The 22905-nt window shown below is 42.9% G+C and overlaps 3 non-coding genes across 3 annotated transcripts; all 3 read left to right on the top strand.

Annotated features, from left to right (window-relative positions):
- The first annotated feature begins 6369 nt into the window (after window positions 1–6369).
- On the top strand, window positions 6370–6442 carry trnar-ccu (transfer RNA arginine (anticodon CCU)). The gene has a single exon. It is a non-coding gene; the product is annotated as a tRNA-Arg (tRNA).
- Window positions 6443–12883: 6441 nt separating this feature from the next.
- trnar-ccu (transfer RNA arginine (anticodon CCU)) lies at window positions 12884–12956 on the top strand. Its single transcript has one exon. It is a non-coding gene; the product is annotated as a tRNA-Arg (tRNA).
- Window positions 12957–20253: 7297 nt separating this feature from the next.
- trnar-ccu (transfer RNA arginine (anticodon CCU)) lies at window positions 20254–20326 on the top strand. Its single transcript has one exon. It is a non-coding gene; the product is annotated as a tRNA-Arg (tRNA).
- Window positions 20327–22905: the final 2579 nt, after the last annotated feature.

Below are 22905 nucleotides of genomic sequence, written 5' to 3'. Positions count from 1 at the left end.
AAGTGGCTGAGAGCAGAGTGGAGCAGCGGAAGCGTGCTTGGCCCATAACCCAGAGGTTGATGGATCGAAACCATCCTCTGCTAAACAGTTCATTTTAAGTGCGAACAACATTTTTAAAAAATGTGTCGTTTCATGGGCATGTCTCAGTGCCATTATATATTTTTTTTTACCTCTTCCAACAGTTCGTATAGGTCATACTGTTTACACAGTATCCCAGTGGCCTAAGATACTGGACTCCTAAGCCATGGATTGTGAGTTCTAGTCTTTTCTGAGTGTGGCTGAGCGAAAGCGTGCTGGGCCCATGACCCAGAGGTCGATGGATCGAAACCATCCTCTGCTAAACAGTTTATTTTAAGTGCGAACAACATTTTTATAAAATGTGTCGTTTCATGGGCATGTCTCAGTGCCATTATATATATTTTTTTACCTCTTCCAACAGTTCGTATAGGTCATACTGTTTACACAGTATCCCAGTGGCCTAAGACACTGGACTCCTAAGCAATGGATTGTGAGTTCTAGTCTTTTCTGAAGGGGATGAGATCAGAGTGGCGCAGCAGAAGCGTGCTGGGCCCATAACCCAGAGGTCGATGGATCGAAACCATCCTCTGCTAAACAGTTTATTTTAAGTGCGAACAACATTGTTTAAAAATGTGTCGTTTCATGGGCATGTCTCAGTGCCATTATATATATTTTTTTACCTCTTCCAAAAGTTCGTATAGGTCATACTGTTTACACAGTATCCCAGTGGCCTAAGATACTGGACTCCTAAGCCAAAGATTTTGAGTTCTAGTCTAGTTTTGTGTCTTTCTAATTTCTGTTTGCGTTTCATTTTTGAAAATAATCTGTTTAGCAGAGGATGGTTTCGATCCATCGACCTCTGGGTTATGGGACCTGCACGCTTCCGCTGCGCCACTCTGCTCTCAGCCGCTTCAGAAAGAAAAACTAGAAAAAACAGATTATTTTCAAAAATGAAACGCAAACAGAAATTAGAAAGCTAAATTTCATTTGCGTGTCTCAGTGCTATCCAGTACACATTGTTTTTACTGCTTGTATCAGTTCGTACTATTTGCAAAAGGTAGACAGTGCCCCAGTTAACTAATGGATAAGGCATTGGCCTCCTAAGCCAGGGATTGTGGGTTCAAGTCCCATCTGGGGTGTATGGAAGCAGAGTGGAGCAGCGGAAGCGTGCTGGGCCCATAACCCAGAGGTCGATGGATCGAAACCATCTTCTGCTAAACAGTTTATTTTAAGTGCGAACAACATTTTAAAAAAATTTGTCGTTTCATGGGCATAATGTCTCAGTGCCATTATAATTTTTTTTTACCTCTTCCAACAGTTCGTATAGGTCATACTGTTTACACAGTATCCCAGTGGCCTAAGATACTGGACTCCTCAGCCAAAGATTTTGAGTTCTAGTCTTTTCTGAAGTGGCTGAGAGCAGAGTGGCGCAGCGGAAGCGTGCTGTGCCGATAACCCAGAGGTCGATGAATCGAAACCATCCTCTGCTAAACAGTTTATTTTAAGTGAGAACAACATTTTTAAAAAATGTGTCGTTTCATGGGCATGTCTCAGTGCCATTATATATATTTTTTTACCTCTTCCAACAGTTCGTATAGGTCATACTGTTTACACAGTATCCCAGTGGCCTAAGATACTGGACTCCTAAGCCAAAGATTTTGAGTTCTAGTCTTTTCTGAAGTGGCTGAGAGCAGAGTGGCACTGCGGAAGCGTGCTGGGCCCATAACCCAGAGGTCGATGGATCGAAACCATCCTCTGCTAAACAGATTATTTTCAAAAATGAAACGCAAACAGAAATTAGAAAGCTAAATTTAATTTGCGTGTCTCAGTGCTATCCAGTACACATTGTTTTTACTGCTTGTATCAGTTCGTACTATTTGCAAAAGGTAGACAGTGCCCCAGTGGCCTAATGGATAAGGCACTGGCTTCCTAAGCCAGGGATTGTGGGTCCCATCTGGGGTGGATGGAAGCAGAGTGGCGCAGCCGAAGCGTGCTGGGCCCATAACCCAGTGGTCGATGGATCGAAACCATCCTCTGCTAAACAGTTTATTTTAAGTGCGAACGACATTTTTAAAAAATGTGTCGTTTCATAGGCATAATGTCTCAGTGCCATTATAATTTTTTTTTACCTCTTCCAACAGTTCGTATAGGTCATACTGTTTACACAGTATCCCAGTGGCCTAAGATACTGGACTCCTAAGCCATGGATTGTGAGTTCTAGTCTTTTCTGAAGTGGCTGAGAGCAGAGTGGCGCAGTGGAAGTGTGCTGGGCCCATAACCCAGAGGTCGATGGATCGAAACCATCCTCTGCTAAACAGTTTATTTTAAGTGCGAACAACATTTTTTAAAAATGTGTCGTTTCATGGGCATGTCTCAGTGCCATTATATATATTTTTTTACCTCTTCCAACAGTTCGTATAGGTCATACTGTTTACACAGTATCCCAGTGGCCTAAGATACTGGACTCCTAAGCCATGGATTGTGAGTTCTAGTCTTTTCTGAAGTGGCTGAGAGCAGAGTGGCGCAGCGGAAGCGTGCTGGGCCCATAACCCAGAGGTCGATGGATTGAAACCATCCTCTGCTAAACAGTTTATTTTAAGTGCGAACAACATTTTTTAAAAATGTGTCGTTTCATGGGCATGTCTCAGTGCCATTATATATATTTTTTACCTCTTCCAACAGTTCGTATAGGTCATACTGTTTACACAGTATCCCAGTGGCCTAAGATACTGGACTCCTAAGCCATGGATTGTGAGTTCTAGTCTTTTCTGAAGTGGCTGAGAGCAGAGTGGCGCTGCGGAAGCGTGCTGGGCCCATAACCCAGAGGTCGATGGATCGAAACCATCCTCTGCTAAACAGTTTATTTTAAGTGCGAACAACATTTTTTAAAAATGTGTCGTTTCATGGGCATGTCTCAGTGCCATTATAATTTTTTTTTTACCTCTTCCAACAGTTCGTATAGGTCATACTGTTTACACAGTATCCCAGTGGCCTAAGATACTGGACTCCTAAGCCATGGATTGTGAGTTCTAGTCTTTTCTGAAGTGGCTGAGAGCAGAGTGGCGCAGCGGAAGCGTGCTGGGCCCAGAGGTCAATGGATCGAAACCATCCTCTGCTAAACAGTTTATTTTAAGTGCGAACAACATTTAAAAAAATGTGTCGTTTCATGGGCATGTCTCAGTGCCATTATATATATTTTTTTACCTCTTCCAACAGTTCGTATAGGTCATACTGTTTACACAGTATCCCAGTGGCCTAAGATAAAGGACTCCTAAGCCATGGATTGTGAGTTCTAGTCTTTTCTGAAGTGGCTGAGAGCAGAGTGGCGCAGCGGAAGCGTGCTGGGCCCATAACCCAGAGGTCGATGGATCGAAACCATCCTCTGCTAAACAGTTTATTTTAAGTGCGAACAACATTTTTTTAAAATGTGTCGTTTCATGGGCATGTCTCAGTGCCATTATATATATTTTTTTACCTCTTCCAACAGTTCGTATAGGTCATACTGTTTACACAGTATCCCAGTGGCCTAAGACACTGGACTCCTAAGCAAAGGATTTTGAGTTCTAGTCTTTTCTGAAGTGGCTGAGAGCAGAGTGGCGCTGCGGAAGGGTGCTGGGCCCATAACCCAGAGGTCGATAGATCGAAACCATCCTCTGCTAAACAGTTGATTTTAAGTGCGAACAACATTTTTTTTAAATGTGTCGTTTCATGGGCATGTCTCAGTGCCATTATAATTTTTTGTTTACCTCTTCCAACAGTTCGTATAGGTCATACTGTTTACACAGTATCCCAGTGGCCTAAGACACTGGACTCCTAAGCCATGGATTGTGAGTTCTAGTCTTTTCTGAAGTGGCTAAGAGCAGAGTGGCGCAGCGGAAGCGTGCTGGGCCCATAACCCAGAGGTCGATGGATCGAAACCATCCTCTGCTAAACAGCTTATTTTAAGTGCGAACAACATTTTTAAAAAATGTGTCGTTTCATGGGCATGTCTCAGTGCCATTATATATATTTTTTTACCTCTTCCAACAGTTCGTATAGGTCATACTGTTTACACAGTATCCCAGTGGCCTAAGACACTGGACTCCTAAGCAAAGGATTTTGAGTTCTAGTCTTTTCTGAAGTGGCTGAGAGCAGAGTGGCGCTGCGGAAGGGTGCTGGGCCCATAACCCAGAGGTCGATGGATCGAAACCATCCTCTGCTAAACAGCTTATTTTAAGTGCGAACAACATTTTTAAAAAATGTGTCGTTTCATGGGCATGTCTCAGTGCCATTATATATATTTTTTTACCTCTTCCAACAGTTCGTATAGGTCATACTGTTTACACAGTATCCCAGTGGCCTAAGACACTGGACTCCTAAGCCATGGATTGTGAGTTCTAGTCTTTTCTGAAGTGGCTGAGAGCAGAGTGGCGCAGCGGAAGCGTGCTGGGCCCATAACCCAGAGGTCGATGGATCGAAACCATCCTCTGCTAAACAGCTTATTTTAAGTGCGAACAACATTTTTTTTAAATGTGTCGTTTCATGGGCATGTCTCAGTGCCATTATCATTTTTTGTTTACCTCTTCCAACAGTTTGTATAGGTCATACTGTTTACACAGTATCCCAGTGGCCTAAGACACTGGACTCCTAAGCCAAGGATTGTGAGTTCTAGTCTTTTCTGAAGTGGCTGAGAGCAGAGTGGCGCAGCGGAAGCGTGCTGGGCCCATAACCCAGAGGTCGATGGATCGAAACCATCCTCTGCTAAACAGCTTATTTTAAGTGCGAACATTTTTAAAAAATGTGTCGTTTCATGGGCATGTCTCAGTGCCATTATATATATTTATTTACCTCTTCCAACAGTTCGTATAGGTCATACTGTTTACACAGTATCCCAGTGGCCTAAGACACTGGACTCCTAAGCCACGGATTGTGAGTTCTATTCTTTTCTGAAGTGTCTGAGAGCAGAGTGGCGCAGCGGAAGCGTGCTGGGCCCATAACCCAGAGGTCGATGGATCGAAACCATCCTCTGCTAAACAGTTTATTTTAAGTGCGAACAACATTTTTTTTAAATGTGTCGTTTCATGGGCATGTCTCAGTGCCATTATATATATTTTTTTACCTCTTCCAACAGTTCGTATAGGTCATACTGTTTTTTACCTCTTCCAAAAGTTCGTATAGGTCATACTGTTTACACAGTATCCCAGTGGCCTAAGATACTGGACTCCTAAGCCAAAGATTTTGAGTTCTAGTCTAGTTTTGTGTCTTTCTAATTTCTGTTTGCGTTTCATTTTTGAAAATAATCTGTTTAGCAGAGGATGGTTTCGATCCATCGACCTCTGGGTTATGGGACCTGCACGCTTCCGCTGCGCCACTCTGCTCTCAGCCGCTTCAGAAAGAAAAACTAGAAAAAACAGATTATTTTCAAAAATGAAACGCAAACAGAAATTAGAAAGCTAAATTTCATTTGCGTGTCTCAGTGCTATCCAGTACACATTGTTTTTACTGCTTGTATCAGTTCGTACTATTTGCAAAAGGTAGACAGTGCCCCAGTTAACTAATGGATAAGGCATTGGCCTCCTAAGCCAGGGATTGTGGGTTCAAGTCCGATCTGAGGTGTATGGAAGCAGAGTGGAGCAGCGGAAGCGTGCTGGGCCCATAACCCAGAGGTCGATGGATCGAAACCATCTTCTGCTAAACAGTTTATTTTAAGTGCGAACAACATTTTTAAAAAAATTGTCGTTTCATGGGCATAATGTCTCAGTGCCATTATAATTTTTTTTTACCTCTTCCAACAGTTCGTATAGGTCATACTGTTTACACAGTATCCCAGTGGCCTAAGATACTGGACTCCTCAGCCATGGATTGTGAGTTCTAGTCTTTTCTGAAGTGGCTGAGAGCAGAGTGGCGCAGCGGAAGCGTGCTGTGCCGATAACCCAGAGGTCGATGAATCGAAACCATCCTCTGCTAAACAGTTTATTTTAAGTGAGAACAACATTTTTAAAAAATGTGTCGTTTCATGGGCATGTCTCAGTGCCATTATATATATTTTTTTACCTCTTCCAACAGTTCGTATAGGTCATACTGTTTACACAGTATCCCAGTGGCCTAAGATACTGGACTCCTAAGCCAAAGATTTTGAGTTCTAGTCTTTTCTGAAGTGGCTGAGAGCAGAGTGGCACTGCGGAAGCGTGCTGGGCCCATAACCCAGAGGTCGATGGATCGAAACCATGTTCTGCTAAACAGATTATTTTCAAAAATGAAACGCAAACAGAAATTAGAAAGCTAAATTTCATTTGCGTGTCTCAGTGCTATCCAGTACACATTGTTTTTACTGCTTGTATCAGTTCGTACTATTTGCAAAAGGTAGACAGTGCCCCAGTGGCCTAATGGATAAGGCACTGGCTTCCTAAGCCAGGGATTGTGGGTTCAAGTCCCATCTGGGGTGGATGGAAGCAGAGTGGCGCAGCGGAAGCGTGCTGGGCCCATAACCCAGTGGTCGATGGATCGAAACCATCCTCTGCTAAACAGTTTATTTTAAGTGCGAACGACATTTTTAAAAAATGTGTCGTTTCATAGGCATAATGTCTCAGTGCCATTATAATTTTTTTTTACCTCTTCCAACAGTTCGTATAGGTCACTGTTTACACAGTATCCCAGTGGCCTAAGATACTGGACTCCTAAGCCATGGATTGTGAGTTCTAGTCTTTTCTGAAGTGGCTGAGAGCAGAGTGGCGCAGCGGAAGCGTGCTGGGCCCATAACCCAGAGGTCGATGGATTGAAACCATCCTCTGCAAAACAGTTTATTTTAAGTGCGAACAACATTTTTAAAAAATGTGTCGTTTCATGGGCATGTCTCAGTGCCATTATATGTATTTTTTACCTCTTCCAACAGTTCGTATAGGTCATACTGTTTACACAGTATCCCAGTGGCCTAAGATACTGGACTCCTAAGCCATGGATTGTGAGTTCTAGTCTTTTCTGAAGTGGCTGAGAGCAGAGTGGCGATGCGGAAGCGTGCTGGGCCCATAACCCAGAGGTCGATGGATCGAAACCATCCTCTGCTAAACAGTTTATTTTAAGTGCGAACAACATTTTTTAAAAATGTGTCGTTTCATGGGCATGTCTCAGTGCCATTATATTTTTTTTTTTACCTCTTCCAACAGTTCGTATAGGTCATACTGTTTACACAGTATCCCAGTGGCCTAAGATACTGGACTCCTAAGCCATGGATTGTGAGTTCTAGTCTTTTCTGAAGTGGCTGAGAGCAGAGTGGCGCAGCGGAAGCGTGCTGGGCCCATAACCCAGAGGTCAATGGATCGAAACCATCCTCTGCTAAACAGTTTATTTTAAGTGCGAACAACATTTAAAAAAAATGTGTCGTTTCATGGGCATGTCTCAGTGCCATTATATATATTTTTTTACCTCTTCCAACAGTTCGTATAGGTCATACTGTTTACACAGTATCCCAGTGGCCTAAGACACTGGACTCCTAAGCAAAGGATTTTGAGTTCTAGTCTTTTCTGAAGTGGCTGAGAGCAGAGTGGCGCAGCGGAAGCGTGCTGGGCCCATAACCCAGAGGTCGATGGATCGAAACCATCCTCTGCTAAACAGTTTATTTTAAGTGCGAACAACATTTTTTTTAAATGTGTCGTTTCATGGGCATGTCTCAGTGCCATTATATATATTTTTTTACCTCTTCCAACAGTTCGTATAGGTCATACTGTTTACACAGTATCCCAGTGGCCTAAGACACTGGACTCCTAAGCAAAGGATTTTGAGTTCTAGTCTTTTCTGAAGTGGCTGAGAGCAGAGTGGCGCTGCGGAAGGGTGCTGGGCCCATAACCCAGAGGTCGATAGATCGAAACCATCCTCTGCTAAACAGTTGATTTTAAGTGCGAACAACATTTTTTTTAAATGTGTCGTTTCATGGGCATGTCTCAGTGCCATTATAATTTTTTGTTTACCTCTTCCAACAGTTCGTATAGGTCATACTGTTTACACAGTATCCCAGTGGCCTAAGACACTGGACTCCTAAGCCATGGATTGTGAGTTCTAGTCTTTTCTGAATTGGCTAAGAGCAGAGTGGCGCAGCGGAAGCGTGCTGGGCCCATAACCCAGAGGTCGATGGATCGAAACCATCCTCTGCTAAACAGCTTATTTTAAGTGCGAACAACATTTTTAAAAAATGTGTCGTTTCATGGGCATGTCTCAGTGCCATTATATATATTTTTTTACCTCTTCCAACAGTTTGTATAGGTCATACTGTTTACACAGTATCCCAGTGGCCTAAGACACTGGACTCCTAAGCAAAGGATTTTGAGTTCTAGTCTTTTCTGAAGTGGCTGAGAGCAGAGTGGCGCTGCGGAAGGGTGCTGGGCCCATAACCCAGAGGTCGATGGATCGAAACCATCCTCTGCTAAACAGCTTATTTTAAGTGCGAACAACATTTTTTAAAAATGTGTCGTTTCATGGGCATGTCTCAGTGCCATTATATATATTTTTTTACCTCTTCCAACAGTTCGTATAGGTCATACTGTTTACACAGTATCCCAGTGGCCTAAGATAAAGGACTCCTAAGCCATGGATTGTGAGTTCTAGTCTTTTCTGAAGTGGCTGAGAGCAGAGTGGCGCAGCGGAAGCGTGCTGGGCCCATAACCCAGAGGTCGATGGATCGAAACCATCCTCTGCTAAACAGTTTATTTTAAGTGCGAACAACATTTTTTTAAAATGTGTCGTTTCATGGGCATGTCTCAGTGCCATTATATATATTTTTTTACCTCTTCCAACAGTTCGTATAGGTCATACTGTTTACACAGTATCCCAGTGGCCTAAGACACTGGACTCCTAAGCAAAGGATTTTGAGTTCTAGTCTTTTCTGAAGTGGCTGAGAGCAGAGTGGCGCAGCGGAAGCGTGCTGGGCCCATAACCCAGAGGTCGATGGATCGAAACCATCCTCTGCTAAACAGTTTATTTTAAGTGCGAACAACATTTTTTTAAAATGTGTCGTTTCATGGGCATGTCTCAGTGCCATTATATATATTTTTTTACCTCTTCCAACAGTTCGTATAGGTCATACTGTTTACACAGTATCCCAGTGGCCTAAGACACTGGACTCCTAAGCAAAGGATTTTGAGTTCTAGTCTTTTCTGAAGTGGCTGAGAGCAGAGTGGCGCTGCGGAAGGGTGCTGGGCCCATAACCCAGAGGTCGATAGATCGAAACCATCCTCTGCTAAACAGTTGATTTTAAGTGCGAACAACATTTTTTTTAAATGTGTCGTTTCATGGGCATGTCTCAGTGCCATTATAATTTTTTGTTTACCTCTTCCAACAGTTCGTATAGGTCATACTGTTTACACAGTATCCCAGTGGCCTAAGACACTGGACTCCTAAGCCATGGATTGTGAGTTCTAGTCTTTTCTGAATTGGCTAAGAGCAGAGTGGCGCAGCGGAAGCGTGCTGGGCCCATAACCCAGAGGTCGATGGATCGAAACCATCCTCTGCTAAACAGCTTATTTTAAGTGCGAACAACATTTTTAAAAAATGTGTCGTTTCATGGGCATGTCTCAGTGCCATTATATATATTTTTTTACCTCTTCCAACAGTTCGTATAGGTCATACTGTTTACACAGTATCCCAGTGGCCTAAGACACTGGACTCCTAAGCAAAGGATTTTGAGTTCTAGTCTTTTCTGAAGTGGCTGAGAGCAGAGTGGCGCTGCGGAAGGGTGCTGGGCCCATAACCCAGAGGTCGATGGATCGAAACCATCCTCTGCTAAACAGCTTATTTTAAGTGCGAACAACATTTTTTAAAAATGTGTCGTTTCATGGGCATGTCTCAGTGCCATTATATATATTTTTTTACCTCTTCCAACAGTTCGTATAGGTCATACTGTTTACACAGTATCCCAGTGGCCTAAGACACTGGACTCCTAAGCCATGGATTGTGAGTTCTAGTCTTTTCTGAAGTGGCTGAGAGCAGAGTGGCGCAGCGGAAGCGTGCTGGGCCCATAACCCAGAGGTCGATGGATCGAAACCATCCTCTGCTAAACAGTTTATTTTAAGTGCGAACAACATTTTTTTTAAATGTGTCGTTTCATGGGCATGTCTCAGTGCCATTATCATTTTTTGTTTACCTCTTCCAACAGTTTGTATAGGTCATACTGTTTACACAGTATCCCAGTGGCCTAAGACACTGGACTCCTAAGCCAAAGATTGTGAGTTCTAGTCTTTTCTGAAGTGGCTGAGAGCAGAGTGGCGCAGCGGAAGCGTGCTGGGCCCATAACCCAGAGGTCGATGGATCGAAACCATCCTCTGCTAAACAGCTTATTTTAAGTGCGAACATTTTTAAAAAATGTGTCGTTTCATGGGCATGTCTCAGTGCCATTATATATATTTATTTACCTCTTCCAACAGTTCGTATAGGTCATACTGTTTACACAGTATCCCAGTGGCCTAAGACACTGGACTCCTAAGCAAAGGATTTTGAGTTCTAGTCTTTTCTGAAGTGGCTGAGAGCAGAGTGGCGCTGCGGAAGGGTGCTGGGCCCATAACCCAGAGGTCGATGGATCGAAACCATCCTCTGCTAAACAGCTTATTTTAAGTGCGAACAACATTTTTTAAAAATGTGTCGTTTCATGGGCATGTCTCAGTGCCATTATATATATTTTTTTACCTCTTCCAACAGTTCGTATAGGTCATACTGTTTACACAGTATCCCAGTGGCCTAAGACACTGGACTCCTAAGCCATGGATTGTGAGTTCTAGTCTTTTCTGAAGTGGCTGAGAGCAGAGTGGCGCAGCGGAAGCGTGCTGGGCCCATAACCCAGAGGTCGATGGATCGAAACCATCCTCTGCTAAACAGCTTATTTTAAGTGCGAACATTTTTAAAAAATGTGTCGTTTCATGGGCATGTCTCAGTGCCATTATATATATTTATTTACCTCTTCCAACAGTTCGTATAGGTCATACTGTTTACACAGTATCCCAGTGGCCTAAGACACTGGACTCCTAAGCAAAGGATTTTGAGTTCTAGTCTTTTCTGAAGTGGCTGAGAGCAGAGTGGCGCTGCGGAAGGGTGCTGGGCCCATAACCCAGAGGTCGATGGATCGAAACCATCCTCTGCTAAACAGCTTATTTTAAGTGCGAACAACATTTTTTAAAAATGTGTCGTTTCATGGGCATGTCTCAGTGCCATTATATATATTTTTTTACCTCTTCCAACAGTTCGTATAGGTCATACTGTTTACACAGTATCCCAGTGGCCTAAGACACTGGACTCCTAAGCCATGGATTGTGAGTTCTAGTCTTTTCTGAAGTGGCTGAGAGCAGAGTGGCGCAGCGGAAGCGTGCTGGGCCCATAACCCAGAGGTCGATGGATCGAAACCATCCTCTGCTAAACAGTTTATTTTAAGTGCGAACAACATTTTTTTTAAATGTGTCGTTTCATGGGCATGTCTCAGTGCCATTATCATTTTTTGTTTACCTCTTCCAACAGTTTGTATAGGTCATACTGTTTACACAGTATCCCAGTGGCCTAAGACACTGGACTCCTAAGCCAAGGATTGTGAGTTCTAGTCTTTTCTGAAGTGGCTGAGAGCAGAGTGGCGCAGCGGAAGCGTGCTGGGCCCATAACCCAGAGGTCGATGGATCGAAACCATCCTCTGCTAAACAGCTTATTTTAAGTGCGAACATTTTTAAAAAATGTGTCGTTTCATGGGCATGTCTCAGTGCCATTATATATATTTATTTACCTCTTCCAACAGTTCGTATAGGTCATACTGTTTACACAGTATCCCAGTGGCCTAAGACACTGGACTCCTAAGCCACGGATTGTGAGTTCTATTCTTTTCTGAAGTGTCTGAGAGCAGAGTGGCGCAGCGGAAGCGTGCTGGGCCCATAACCCAGAGGTCGATGGATCGAAACCATCCTCTGCTAAACAGTTTATTTTAAGTGCGAACAACATTTTAAAAAAATGTGTCTTTTCATGGGCATAATGTCTCAGTGCCATTATAATTTGTTTTTTACCTCTTCCAACAGTTCGTATAGGTCATACTGTTTACACAGTATCCCAGTGGCCTAAGATACTGGACTCCTAAGCCATGGATTGTGAGTTCTAGTCTTTTCTGAAGTGGCTTAGAGCAGAGTGGCGCAGCGGAAGCGTGCTGGACCCATAACCCAGAGGTCGATGGATCGAAACCATCCTCTGCTAAACAGTTTATTTTAAGTGCGAACAACATTTTTAAAAAATTTGTCGTTTCATGGGCATAATGTCTCAGTGCCATTATAATTTGTTTTTTACCTCTTCCAACAGTTCGTATAGGTCATACTGTTTACACAGTATCCCAGTGGCCTAAGATACTGGACTCCTAAGCCATGGATTGTGAGTTCTAGTCTTTTCTGAAGGTGATGAGAGCAGAGTGGCGCAGCGGAAGCGTGCTGGGCCCATAACCCAGAGGTCGATGGATCGAAACCATCCTCTGCTAAACAGTTTATTTTAAGTGCGAACAACATTTTAAAAAAATGTGTCGTTTCATGGGCATGTCTCAGTGCCATTATATATATTTTTTTACCACTTCCAAAAGTTCGTATAGGTCATACTGTTTACACAGTATCCCAGTGGCCTAAGATACTGGACTCCTAAGCCAAAGATTTTGAGTTCTAGTCATTTCTGAAGTGGCTGAGAGCAGAGTGGTGCAGCGGAGGCGTGCAGGGCCCATAACCCAGAGGTCGATGGATCGAAACCATCCTCTGCTAAACAGATTATTTTCAAAAATGAAACGCAAACAGAAATTAGAAAGCTAAATTTCACTTGCATGTCTCAGTGCTATCCAGTACACATTGTTTTTACTGCTTGTATCAGTTTGTACTATTTGCAAAAGATAGACAGTGCCCCAGTGGCCTAATGGATAAGGCACTGGCCTCCTAAGCCAGGGATTGTGGGTTCAAGTCCCATCTGGGGTGGATGGAAGCAGAGTGGCGCAGCGGAAGCGTGCTGGGCCCATAACCTAGAGGTCGATGGATCGAAACCATCCTCTGCTAAACAATTTATTTTAAGTGCGAACAACATTTTTAAAAAATATGTCGTTTCATGGGCTTAATGTCTCAGTGCCATTATAATTTTTTTTTACCTCTTCCAACAGTTCGTATAGGTCATACTGTTTACACAGTATCCCAGTGGCCTAAGATACTGGACTCCTAAGCCATGGATTGTGAGTTCTAGTCTTTTCTGAAGTGGCTGAGAGCAGAGTGGCGCAGCGGAAGCGTGCTGGGCCCATAACCCAGAGGTAGATGGATCGAAACCATCCTCTGCTAAATAGTTTATTTTAAGTGCGAACAACATTTTTAAAAAATGTGTCGTTTCATGGGCATAATGTCTCAGTGCCATTATAATTTTTTTTTTACCTCTTCCAACAGTTCGTATAGGTCATACTGTTTACACAGTATCCCAGTGGCCTAAGATACTGGACTCCTAAGCCAAAGATTTTGAGTTCTAGTCTTTTCTGAAATGGCTGAGAGCAGAGTGGCGCAGCGGAATCGTGCTGGGCCCATAACCTAGAGGTCGATGGATTGAAACCATCCTCTGCTAAACAGTTTATTTTAAGTGCGAACAACATTTTTAAAAAATATGTCGTTTCATGGGCTTAATGTCTCAGTGCCATTATAATTTTTTTTTACCTCTTCCAACAGTTCGTATAGGTCATACTGTTTACACAGTATCCCAGTGGCCTAAGATACTGGACTCCTAAGCCATGGATTGTGAGTTCTAGTCTTTTCTGAAGTGGCTGAGAGCAGAGTGGCGCAGCGGAAGCGTGCTGGGCCCATAACCCAGAGGTAGATGGATCGAAACCATCCTCTGCTAAATAGTTTATTTTAAGTGCGAACAACATTTTTAAAAAATGTGTCGTTTCATGGGCATAATGTCTCAGTGCCATTATAATTTTTTTTTTACCTCTTCCAACAGTTCGTATAGGTCATACTGTTTACACAGTATCCCAGTGGCCTAAGATACTGGACTCCTAAGCCAAAGATTTTGAGTTCTAGTCTTTTCTGAAATGGCTGAGAGCAGAGTGGCGCAGCGGAATCGTGCTGGGCCCATAACCTAGAGGTCGATGGATTGAAACCATCCTCTGCTAAACAGTTTATTTTAAGTGCGAACAACATTTTTAAAAAATATGTCGTTTCATGGGCTTAATGTCTCAGTGCCATTATAATTTTTTTTTACCTCTTCCAACAGTTCGTATAGGTCATACTGTTTACACAGTATCCCAGTGGCCTAAGATACTGGACTCCTAAGCCATGGATTGTGAGTTCTAGTCTTTTCTGAAGTGGCTGAGAGCAGAGTGGCGCAGCGGAAGCGTGCTGGGCCCATAACCCAGAGGTAGATGGATCGAAACCATCCTCTGCTAAAAAGTTTATTTTAAGTGCGAACAACATTTTTAAAAAATGTGTCGTTTCATGGGCATAATGTCTCAGTGCCATTATATATTTTTTTTTACCTCTTCCAACAGTTCGTATAGGTCATACTGTTTACACAGTATCCCAGTGGCCTAAGATACTGGACTCCTAAGCCAAAGATTTTGAGTTCTAGTCTTTTCTGAAGTGGCTGAGAGCAGAGTGGCGCAGCGGAATCGTGCTTGGCCCATAACCTAGAGGTCGATGGATCGAAACCATCCTCTGCTAAACAGTTTATTTTAAGTGCGAACAACATTTTTAAAAAATATGTCGTTTCATGGGCATAATGTCTCAGTGCCATTATAATTTTTTTTTACCTCTTCCAACAGTTCGTATAGGTCATACTGTTTACACAGTATCCCAGTGGCCTAAGATACTGGACTCCTAAGCCATGGATTGTGAGTTCTAGTCTTTTCTGAAGTGGCTGAGAGCAGAGTGGCGCAGCGGAAGCGTGCTGGGCCCATAACCCAGAGGTAGATGGATCGAAACCATCCTCTGCTAAATAGTTTATTTTAAGTGCGAACAACATTTTTAAAAAATGTGTCGTTTCATGGGCATAATGTCTCAGTGCCATTATAAATTTTTTTTTACCTCTTCCAACAGTTCGTATAGGTCATACTGTTTACACAGTATCCCAGTGGCCTAAGATACTGGACTCCTAAGCCAAAGATTTTGAGTTCTAGTCTTTTCTGAAGTGGCTGAGAGCAGAGTGGCGCAGCGGAATCGTGCTTGGCCCATAACCTAGAGGTCGATGGATCGAAACCATCCTCTGCTAAACAGTTTATTTTAAGTGCGAACAACATTTTTAAAAAATATGTCGTTTCATGGGCATAATGTCTCAGTGCCATTATAATTTTTTTTTACCTCTTCCAACAGTTCGTATAGGTCATACTGTTTACACAGTATCCCAGTGGCCTAAGATACTGGACTCCTAAGCCATGGATTGTGAGTTCTAGTCTTTTCTGAAGTGGCTGAGAGCAGAGTGGCGCAGCGGAAGCGTGCTAGGCCCATAACCCAGAGGTAGATGGATCGAAACCATCCTCTGCTAAATAGTTTATTTTAAGTGCGAACAACATTTTTAAAAAATGTGTCGTTTCATGGGCATAATGTCTCAGTGCCATTATAATTTTTTTTTTACCTCTTCCAACAGTTCGTATAGGTCATACTGTTTACACAGTATCCCAGTGGCCTAAGATACTGGACTCCTAAGCCAAAGATTTTGAGTTCTAGTCTTTTCTGAAGTTGCTGAGAGCAGAGTGGCGCAGCGGAAGTGTGCTGGGCCCATAACCCAGAGGTCGATGGATCGAAACCATCCTCTGCTAAACAGTTTATTTTAAGTGCGAACAACATTTTTAAAAAATGTGTCGTTTCATGGGCATAATGTCTCAGTGCCATTATACATTTTTTTTTACCTCTTCCAACAGTTCGTATAGGTCATACTGTTTACACAGTATCCCAGTGGCCTAAGATACTAGACTCCTAAGCCATGGATTGTGAGTTCTAGTCTTTTTTGATGTGGCTGAGAGCAGAGTGGAGCAGCGGAAGCGTGCTTGGCCCATAACCCAGAGGTTGATGGATCGAAACCATCCTCTGCTAAACAGTTCATTTTAAGTGCGAACAACATTTTTAAAAAATGTGTCGTTTCATGGGCATAATGTCTCAGTGCCATTATATTTTTTTTTTTACCTCTTCCAACAGTTCGTATAGGTCATACTGTTTACACAGTATCCCAGTGGCCTAAGATACTGGACTCCTAAGCCAAAGATTTTGAGTTCTAGTCTTTTCTGAAGTGGCTGAGAGCAGAGTGGCGCAGCGGAATCGTGCTGGGCCCATAACCTAGAGGTCGATGGATCGAAACCATCCTCTGCTAAACAGTTTATTTTAAGTGCGAACAACATTTTTAAAAAATATGTCGTTTCATGGGCATAATGTCTCAGTGCCATTATAATTTTTTTTTACCTCTTCCAACAGTTCGTATAGGTCATACTGTTTACACAGTATCCCAGTGGCCTAAGATACTGGACTCCTAAGCCATGGATTGTGAGTTCTAGTCTTTTCTGAAGTGGCTGAGAGCAGAGTGGCGCAGCGGAAGCGTGCTAGGCCCATAACCCAGAGGTAGATGGATCGAAACCATCCTCTGCTAAATAGTTTATTTTAAGTGCGAACAACATTTTAAAAAAATGTGTCGTTTCATGGGCATAATGTCTCAGTGCCATTATAATTTTTTTTTTACCTCTTCCAACAGTTCGTATAGGTCATACTGTTTACACAGTATCCCAGTGGCCTAAGATACTGGACTCCTAAGCCAAAGATTTTGAGTTCTAGTCTTTTCTGAAGTGGCTGAGAGCAGAGTGGCGCAGCGGAAGCGTGCTGGGCCCATAACCCAGAGGTCGATGGATCGAAACCATCCTCTGCTAAACAGTTTATTTTAAGTGCGAACAACATTTTTAAAAAATGTGTCGTTTCATGGGCATAATGTCTCAGTGCCATTATACATTTTTTTTTACCTCTTCCAACAGTTCGTATAGGTCATACTGTTTACACAGTATCCCAGTGGCCTAAGATACTGGACTCCTAAGCCATGGATTGTGAGTTCTAGTCTTTTTTGATGTGGCTGAGAGCAGAGTGGAGCAGCGGAAGCGTGCTTGGCCCATAACCCAGAGGTTGATGGATCGAAACCATCCTCTGCTAAACAGTTCATTTTAAGTGCGAACAACATTTTTAAAAAATGTGTCGTTTCATGGGCATGTCTCAGTGCCATTATAATTTTTTTTTTACCTCTTCCAACAGTTCGTATAGGTCATACTGTTTACACAGTATCCCAGTGGCCTAAGATACTGGACTCCTAAGCCATGGATTGTGAGTTCTAGTCTTTTCTGATGTGGCTGAGAGCAGAGTGGCGCAGCGGAAGCGTGCTGGGCCCATAACCCAGAGGTCGATGGATCGAAACCATCCTCTGCTAAACAGTTTATTTTAAGTGCGAACAACATTTTTTTTAAATGTGTCGTTTCATGGGCATGTCTCAGTGCCATTATATATATTTTTTTACCTCTTCCAACAGTTCGTATAGGTCATACTGTTTACACAGTATCCCAGTGGCCTAAGACACTGGACTCCTAAGCAATGGATTGTGAGTTCTAGTCATTTCTGAAGTGGCTGAGAGCAGAGTGGCGCAGCGGAAGCGTGCAGGGCCCATAACCCAGAGGTCGATGGATCGAAACCATCCTCTGCTAAACAGTTTATTTTAAGTGCGAACAACATTTTTTAAAAATGTGTCGTTTCATGGGCATGTCTCAGTGCCATTATATATATTTTTTTACCTCTTCCAACAGTTCGTATAGGTCATACTGTTTACACAGTATTCCAGTGGCCTAAGACACTGGACTCCTAAGCAATGGATTGTGAGTTCTAGTCTTTTCTGAAGGTGATGAGAGCAGAGTGGCGCAGCGGAAGCGTGCTGGGCCCATAACCCAGAGGTCGATGGATCGAAACCATCCTCTGCTAAACAGTTTATTTTAAGTGCGAACAACATTTTTTAAAAATGTGTCGTTTCATGGGCATGTCTCAGTGCCATTATATATATTTTTTTACCTCTTCCAAAAGTTCGTGTAGGTCATACTGTTTACACAGTATCCCAGTGGCCTAAGATACTGGACTCCTAAGCCAAAGATTTTGAGTTCTAGTCATTTCTGAAGTGGCTGAGAGCAGAGTGGCGCAGCGGAAGCGTGCAGGGCCCATAACCCAGAGGTCGATGGATCGAAACCATCCTCTGCTAAACAGATTATTTTCAAAAATGAAACGCAAACAGAAATTAGAAAGCTAAATTTCATTTGCATGTCTCAGTGCTATCCAGTACACATTGTTTTTACTGCTTGTATCAGTTTGTACTATTTGCAAAAGGTAGACAGTGCCCCAGTGGCCTAATGGATAAGGCACTGGCCTCCTAAGCCAGGGATTGTGGGTTCAAGCAGAGTGGCTCAGCGGAAGCGTGCTGGGCCCATAACCCAGAGGTCGATGGATCGAAACCATCCTCTGCTAAACAGTTTGTTTTAAGTGCGAACAACATTTTAAAAAAATATGTCGTTTCATGGGCATAATGTCTCAGTGCCATTATAATTTTTTTTTACCTCTTCCAACAGTTCGTATAGGTCATACTGTTTACACAGTATCCCAGTGGCCTAAGATACTGGACTCCTAAGCCATGGATTGTGAGTTCTAGTCTTTTCTGAAGTGGCTGAGAGCAGAGTGGCGCAGCGGAAGCGTGCTGGGCCCATAACCCAGAGGTAGATGGATCGAAACCATCCTCTGCTAAATAGTTTATTTTAAGTGCGAACAACATTTTTAAAAAATGTGTCGTTTCATGGGCATAATGTCTCAGTGCCATTATAATTTGTTTTTTACCTCTTCCAACAGTTCGTATAGGTCATACTGTTTACACAGTATCCCAGTGGCCTAAGATACTGGACTCCTAAGCCATGGATTGTGAGTTCTAGTCTTTTCTGAAGTGGCTTAGAGCAGAGTGGCGCATTGGAAGCGTGCTGGGCCCATAACCCAGAGGTCGATGGATCGAAACCATCCTCTGCTAAACAGTTTATTTTAAGTGCGAACAACATTTTTAAAAAATGTGTCGTTTCATGGGCATAATGTCTCAGTGCCATTATATATATTTTTTTACCTCTTCCAACAGTTCGTATAGGTCATACTGTTTACACAGTATCCCAGTGGCCTAAGCTACTGGACTCCTAAGCCATGGATTGTGAGTTCTAGTCTTTTCTAAAGTGGCTGAGAGCAGAGTGGCGCAGCGGAAGCGTGCTGGGCCCATAACCCAGAGGTTGATGGAGCGAAACCATCCTCTGCTAAACAGTTCATTTTAAGTGCGAACAACATTTTTTAAAAATGTGTCGTTTCATGGGCATGTCTCAGTGCCATTATAATTTTTTTTTTACCTCTTCCAACAGTTCGTATAGGTCATACTGTTTACACAGTATCCCAGTGGCCTAAGATACTGGACTCCTAAGCCATGGATTGTGAGTTCTAGACTTTTCTGAAGTGGCTGAGAGCAGAGTGGCGCAGCGGAAGCGTGCTGGGCCCATAACCCAGAGGTCGATGGATCGAAACCATCCTCTGCTAAACAGTTTATTTTAAGTGCGAACAACATTTTTTTTAAATGTGTCGTTTCATGGGCATGTCTCAGTGCCATTATATATATTTTTTTACCTCTTCCAACAGTTCGTATAGGTCATACTGTTTACACAGTATCCCAGTGGCCTAAGACACTGGACTCCTAAGCAATGGATTGTGAGTTCTAGTCTTTTCTGAAGGTGATGAGAGCAGAGTGTCGCAGCGGAAGCGTGCTGGGCCCATAACCCAGAGGTCGATGGATCGAAACCATCCTCTGCTAAACAGTTTATTTTAAGTGCGAACAACATTTTTTAAAAATGTGTCGTTTCATGGGCATGTCTCAGTGCCATTATATATATTTTTTTACCTCTTCCAAAAGTTCGTATAGGTCATACTGTTTACACAGTATCCCAGTGGCCTAAGATACTGGACTCCTAAGCCAAAGATTTTGAGTTCTAGTCATTTCTGAAGTGGCTGAGAGCAGAGTGGCGCAGCGGAAGCGTGCAGGGCCCATAACCCAGAGGTCGATGGATCGAAATCATCCTCTGCTAAACAGATTATTTTCAAAAATGAAACGCAAACAGAAATTAGAAAGCTAAATTTCATTTGCATGTCTCAGTGCTATCCAGTACTCATTGTTTTTACTGCTTGTATCAGTTTGTACTATTTGCAAAAGGTAGACAGTGCCCCAGTGGCCTAATGGATAAGGCACTGGCCTCCTAAGCCAAGGATTGTGGGTTCAAGTCCCATCTGGGGTGGATGGAAGCAGAGTGGCGCAGCGGAAGCGTGCTGGGCCCATAACCTAGAGGTCGATGGATCGAAACCATCCTCTGCTAAACAGTTTATTTTAAGTGCGAACAACATTTTTAAAAAATATGTCGTTTCATGGGCATAATGTCTCAGTGCCATTATAATTTTTTTTTACCTCTTCCAACAGTTCGTATAGGTCATACTGTTTACACAGTATCCCAGTGGCCTAAGATACTGGACTCCTAAGCCATGGATTGTGTGTTCTAGTCTTTTCTGAAGTGGCTGAGATCAGAGTGGCGCAGCGGAAGCGTGCTGGGCCCATAACCCAGAGGTAGATGGATCGAAACCATCCTCTGCTAAATAGTTGATTTTAAGTGCGAACAACATTTTAAAAAAATGTGTCGTTTCATGGGCATAATGTCTCAGTGCCATTATATTTTTTTTTTTACCTCTTCCAACAGTTCGTATAGGTCATACTGTTTACACAGTATCCCAGTGGCCTAAGATACTGGACTCCTAAGCCATGGATTGTGAGTTCTAGTCTTTTCTGAAGTGGCTGAGAGCAGAGTGGCGCAGCGGAAGCGTGCTGGGCCCATAACCCAGAGGTCGATGGATCGAAACCATTCTCTGCTAAACAGTTAATTTTAAGTGCGAACAACATTTTTAAAAAATGTGTCGTTTCATGGGCATGTCTCAGTGCCTTTATAATTTTTTTTTTACCTCTTCCAACAGTTCGTATAGGTCATACTGTTTACACAGTATCCCAGTGGCCTAAGACACTGGACTCCTAAGCAATGGATTGTGAGTTCTAGTCTTCTCTGAAGGGCATGAGAGCAGAGTGAAGCAGCGGAAGCGTGCTGTGCCCATAACCCAGATGTCGATGGATCGAAACATCTTCTGCTAAACAGTTTATTTTAAGTGCGAACAACATTTTTTAAAAATGTGTCGTTTCATGGACATGTCTCAGTGCCATTATATATATTTTTTTACCTCTTCCAACAGTTCGTATAGGTCATACTGTTTACACAGTATCCCAGTGGCCTAAGATACTGGACTCCTAAGCCATGGATTGTGAGTTCTAGTCTTTTCTGAAGTGGCTGAGAGCAGAGTGGAGCAGCGGAAGCGTGCTAGGCCCATAACCCAGAGGTTGATGGATCGAAACCATCCTCTGCTAAACAGTTTATTTTAAGTGCGAACAACATTTTTTAAAAATGTGTCGTTTCATGGGCATGTCTCAGTGCCATTATATATATTTTTTTACCTCTTCCAACAGTTCGTATAGGTCATACTGTTTACACAGTATCCCAGTGGCCTAAGATACTGGACTCCTAAGCCAAAGATTTTGAGTTCTAGTCTTTTCTGAAGTGGCTGAGAGCAGAGTGGCGCAGCGGAAGCGTGCTGGGCCCATAACCCAGAGGTCGATGGATTGAAACCATCCTCTGCTAAACAGTTTATTTTAAGTGCGAACAACATTTTTAAAAAATGTGTCGTTTCATGGGCATAATGTCTCAGTGCCATTATACATTTTTTTTTACCTCTTCCAACAGTTCGTATAGGTCATACTGTTTACACAGTATCCCAGTGGCCTAAGATACTGGACTCCTAAGCCATGGATTGTGAGTTCTAGTCTTTTCTGAAGTGGCTGAGAGCAGAGTGGAGCAGCGGAAGCGTGCTTGGCCCATAACCCAGATGTTGATGGATCGAAACCATCCTCTGCTAAACAGTTCATTTTAATTAAGTGCGAACAACATTTTTCAAAAATGTGTCGTTTCATGGGCATGTCTCAGTGCCATTATAATTTTTTTTTTACCTCTTCCAACAGTTCGTATAGGTCATACTGTTTACACAGTATCCCAGTGGCCTAAGATACTGGACTCCTAAGCCATGGATTGTGAGTTCTAGTCTTTTCTGATGTGGCTGAGAGCAGAGTGGCGCAGCGGAAGCGTGCTGGGCCCATAACCCAGAGGTCGATGGATCGAAACCATCCTCTGCTAAACAGTTTATTTTAAGTGCGAACAACATTTTTAAAAAATATGTCGTTTCATGGGCATAATGTCTCAGTGCCATTATAATTTTTTTTTACCTCTTCCAACAGTTCGTATAGGTCATACTGTTTACACAGTATCCCAGTGGCCTAAGATACTGGACTCCTAAGCCATGGATTGTGAGTTCTAGTCTTTTCTGAAGTGGCTGAGATCAGAGTGGCGCAGCGGAAGCGTGCTGGGCCCATAACCCAGAGGTAGATGGATCGAAACCATCCTCTGCTAAATAGTTGATTTTAAGTGCGAACAACATTTTAAAAAAATGTGTCGTTTCATGGGCATAATGTCTCAGTGCCATTATATTTTTTTTTTTACCTCTTCCAACAGTTCGTATAGGTCATACTGTTTACACAGTATCCCAGTGGCCTAAGATACTGGACTCCTAAGCCATGGATTGTGAGTTCTAGTCTTTTCTGAAGTGGCTGAGAGCAGAGTGGCGCAGCGGAAGCGTGCTGGGCCCATAACCCAGAGGTCGATGGATCGAAACCATTCTCTGCTAAACAGTTAATTTTAAGTGCGAACAACATTTTTAAAAAATGTGTCGT

The sequence above is a fragment of the Oncorhynchus clarkii genome, unplaced genomic scaffold (genome assembly GCF_045791955.1).
Source record: "Oncorhynchus clarkii lewisi isolate Uvic-CL-2024 unplaced genomic scaffold, UVic_Ocla_1.0 unplaced_contig_1723_pilon_pilon, whole genome shotgun sequence".
Classification (NCBI taxonomy): Eukaryota; Metazoa; Chordata; class Actinopteri; order Salmoniformes; family Salmonidae; genus Oncorhynchus; species Oncorhynchus clarkii.
Note: the sequence above shows the minus strand (reverse complement) of the source record. Positions and strands in the feature narration are given on the sequence as shown.